This window comes from Urocitellus parryii, chromosome 5 (genome assembly GCF_045843805.1).
Source record: "Urocitellus parryii isolate mUroPar1 chromosome 5, mUroPar1.hap1, whole genome shotgun sequence".
In the NCBI taxonomy this organism is placed as follows: domain Eukaryota; kingdom Metazoa; phylum Chordata; class Mammalia; order Rodentia; family Sciuridae; genus Urocitellus; species Urocitellus parryii.
In genome coordinates this window covers 145,127,192-145,131,682 of record NC_135535.1, presented here as the reverse complement: position 1 = coordinate 145,131,682, position 4,491 = coordinate 145,127,192, and the positions used below count along the sequence as shown (strand labels likewise).

The window sequence follows — 4,491 nt, the reverse complement described above, 5'->3', positions numbered from 1 at the left end:
TACATGAATGGTAAAGAGCAAAAGGACACCTCACATTTTAAATAAATAAATCTCAATTTTCTTATTTAAATTTGACTTTTTGTTAGTTTTGGCTTCTTGTTCTGAGAACTCAGAGGGTTTCTCTAATGAATACATCTATATAACAACAAAATTTTAATTTCATTGCCTCTTTTTCTAGGACAAAGTTTCTCTGCCCTGTACTTTAGTTCAGAATCTCAACGAGTCATGTTATTAATTGGTAGCAGCATAAAAATTTTTTAAAGATAAATATATTTATTTGCTTTGCTTTCTATACTCCAGGTGCTTTGTGCTATTTAGGACTTTAAGGGCTCTTCAGAAAACACCCACTCACATATTGAACCTTACCATCAGCAAATTAGATTACAGTTCTGCTGTGTTCATTCACTTTTGAGAGGAATGTGAAAGCACAAAGAAGATCAGTCCAAAAGTATTCAACATTTTGGGGGTCTTGATTTCCAAATCTAGGAAAGGACCTTCAAAAATGATACAGCAGCTTAAAGAAACAGCAAGACAAATATAGTGTTGCAATTATTGATATTTATGGGTGAGAAAAATGTACGTCTGAAAAAAGATCATGGAGGGGAACCGTTGTCAACTTGATTAGACAGATGTTTGGAGACAAGCTAGTGGGTGTGATGGCTTGCAGCACAGGCAGGTGACAATGAAGACATAGAATCCCTCCTCTCCCAGACATGCAATTTAGATAAAGCAGAGGATAATAGAAAGAAATCACCAATAAATTTACTTTTTTCTTCTTGTGAAATAGACACAATAGAAATTAAATTGAGTCAGATAAATACAAAACATCATATTGATGCACATTCAAATAATTGAACCGAGATCCTTACCTATTTTATTGCCAAAAATTGCTCTTGGTATTTCAGTAACAGGCCATGTTTTTTTTTTTTTATAACATTTCCTTTTTATCTCCGATGCAGTATGGCTTTTTTTTTCCCTCAACAAATGTTATAAACTCCCTGGCATATATCTTTATAATTTCTGGTCATCGTTAGATATACCAACTTAATGGGTCATATTCATATCAATTCTCATTATTAATTGTTTTCATTTGGAAAAATTATAAAACTTAAAACCAATCCTATTAAAAATTCTAAGGCATCAAATGACAACATAAACTGTATACTATTCTTCATGTCACTATATGGTTGTTTCTAGAAACACACAGCCACATACACATACATACACCTGAATAGGCACATACAGATATTTATGAAGAAAAAAAATTTACATTCCTCACTCAATGTATCATGTCATTAAAATAGATGAGCTCTTTAATAAATATCTTTATCACCAAAGCTTACCACCAACTGCTAAGACACCATCTCTTCTGATCCTTTTATTTCCTCTAAGTTTTTAAGATATTAGCCTTCTTTTATTTTATTTATTTCAAATATGTTAATTTTATTCCTGCTGTTGTGACTTTGCACTACTTATTCTCCTGGGTTACAAATCTTCAATTTATGTTTCTTTTTTTGTCATTCAAATCTCAACTTATACATTACTTCCTTAGTGATCACTTATCATTTTACCATAAGCTTCATTGTACTTTTCTTTGTGTCACTTATTAATGCCTTCTAAAATTTCCCTTATATTTCGGAGCTGTCTGCGGTGTCGGCAGCGCCTCTCTTCTCCAGCTGCCCGGCGCTCTCACCACCACCTCTCCCTCCCTGCCGCAGCCCCAACGCCTGGCGCCCCCGCGCAGCGCCCCAGCCTGTGGGCGCGAGGGCAGGAACCGCTGGCTCTGGGAAGGTGACAATAGAATTTATAGGCCTGAAGAATTTTTAAAGAATGTAACAAGTAGAGGATAGGAAAGGCAGCAGAATACAACAGACATGAGTATATCAATATGTAAATCAATGGAAGTGTAACTGATGTGATTCTGCAAGCTGTATACGGGGTAAAATGGGAGTTCATAACCCACTTGAATCAAAATGTGAAATATGATATATCAAGAACTATGTAATGTTTTGAACAACCAACAATAAAAAAAAAAAAAGAACGTAACAAAAAGAGAAAGAAAATGCCGAAACCAATCAATGTAAGAGTAACTACAATGGATGCTGAACTGGAATTTGCCATTCAGCCCAATACAACTGGCAAACAGCTTTTTGACCAGGTGGTGAAAACAGTTGGTTTGTGTGAGGTCTGGTTTTTTGGGCTGCAGTATGTAGACAGCAAAGGTTATTTTACGTGGCTTAAACTAAATAAAAAGGTGACACAGCAAGATGTTAAAAAAGAGAATCCTTTACAGTTCAAGTTTAGAGCTAAATTCTTTCCTGAAGATGTTTCTGAGGAATGAATTCAAGAAATAACCCAGAGACTTTTCTTCTTGCAAGTTAAAGAAGCCATATTAAATGATGAGATATATTGCCCACCAGAAACTGCAGTTCTTTTGGCCTCCTATGCTGTCCAAGCCAAGTATGGAGATTATAATAAAGAGGTTCCTAAACCAGGCTACCTGGCTAATGATAGACTCCTACCCCAACGTGTTTTGGAACAACATAAACTGACAAAAGAACAGTGGGAAGAAAGAATACAGAACTGGCATGAAGAACATAGAGGAATGCTAAGGGAAGATTCAATGATGGAATACTTGAAGATTGCGCAAGATCTAGAAATGTACAGTGTCAATTATTTTGAAATAAAAAATAAAAAGGGTACCGAATTGTGGCTAGGCGTCGATGCTTTGGGTCTGAATATTTATGAGCATGATGACAAGTTAACACCTAAAATTGGCTTTCCCTGGAGTGAAATCAGAAATATTTCATTTAATGACAAAAAATTTGTTATAAAGCCAATCGACAAAAAGGCACCTGATTTTGTTTTTTATGCACCGTGTCTAAGAATCAATAAGCGGATTTTGGCCTTATGTATGAGAAACTATGAACTGTACATGCGACGAAGAAAGCCTGATACTATTGAAGTACAACAGATGAAAGCTCAGGCTAGGGAGGAGAAACATCAGAAGCAATTGGAAAGGGCACAGTTAGAGAATGAAAAGAAGAAAAGAGAAATAGCAGAAAAAGAAAAAAAAAAGAATAGAACGTGAAAAGGAAGAACTAATGGAACGTCTAAGGCAAATTGAAGAACAGACATTGAAAGCCCAAAAAGAACTAGAAGAACAGACTCGAAAAGCTCTAGAACTGGATCAGGAATGAAAACGAGCAAGAGAAGAAGCTGAACGGCTAGAAAAGGAGCGTCAAGCTGCTGAAGAGGCCAAGTCTGCTATAGCAAAACAAGCTGCTGACCAGATGAAGAATCAGGAACAGCTAGCAGCAGAACTTGCTGAATTTACTGCCAAGATTGCCCTTCTAGAAGAAGCCAAAAAGAAAAAGGAAGAGGAAGCAACTGAGTGGCAACACAAAGCTTTTGCAGCCCAGGAAGACTTGGAAAAGACCAAAGAAGAGTTAAAAACTGTGATGTCTGCTCCCCCTCCCCGTCACCACCACCCGTCATTCCTCCAACAGAAAATGAACATGATGAACATGATGAGAACAATGCTGAGGCTAGTGCCGAATTATCAAATGAAGGGGTAATGAACCATAGAAGTGAGGAAGAACGTGTAACGGAAACACAGAAAAATGAACGCATAAAGAAACAACTTCAGGCATTGAGTTCAGAATTAGCCCAAGCCAGAGATGAAACCAAGAAAACACAAAATGACGTTCTTCATGCTGAGAATGTTAAAGCAGGCCGTGATAAATACAAGACTCTTCGACAAATTCGGCAAGGCAATACAAAGCAGCGTATTGATGAGTTTGAAGCAATGTGAGAGCTGTTATTTTGCATACATGTTCTTCATAAGCTGAACCACCAACAGAGAAAAGCAGGCCTTTGCAGATGTGATGGAATGCATCCCACCTTGCCAAAGCACTTATACCAGTTTGACTGTGGTGGCTGAAAGACAAATTTAAGGAGAGCTCTTCAACATTAAGGCAGTGTGATATCATGCTCGGTTTTCTTTTTTGTTTGGGCCAGGGGATGGAGAACCATGTTCCATCAATTCTTTTACATTTTTCAGTTTTCATTTTTCTTTTTCTGTTGAACATTCAACACTAATTATCATGACTGACAAATGTGTATGTGTGGCTTGATCACTTTGTGCATTTAAAATAATGGTGAACCTTTCAATAAGTGTTTAGATGGAGCACTCAGTTTTCCCTTGCCTTTTTTTGTGTTTAACCTATATACATTTCTTCATTCTCTTACATTTTCTCAGTGTGCCCTTCTCATATCCTGCCATTCCCATAGCCATAATTCTGCTATCATACAGGTCATTGGTAGTGTTTAAAATTATGGCAGGGTGAAGAAGTGTTTGATCACTGTGTAGATGATGACTACAAATCATGAAAAGGATTAGTACATTTAATAGTATAGTGTGTAGCTGATGATAAGTTTTTTAAAATAAAGTCCCAATTTAATTACATTATTGGATATTTGTTATTTGCT

The 4,491-nt window shown here is 36.6% G+C and overlaps 1 pseudogene; it reads left to right on the top strand.

The window, feature by feature from the left end:
* Window positions 1-2,041: 2,041 nt before the first annotated feature.
* LOC144254808 (radixin pseudogene) lies at window positions 2,042-4,165 on the top strand (annotated as a pseudogene).
* Window positions 4,166-4,491: the final 326 nt, after the last annotated feature.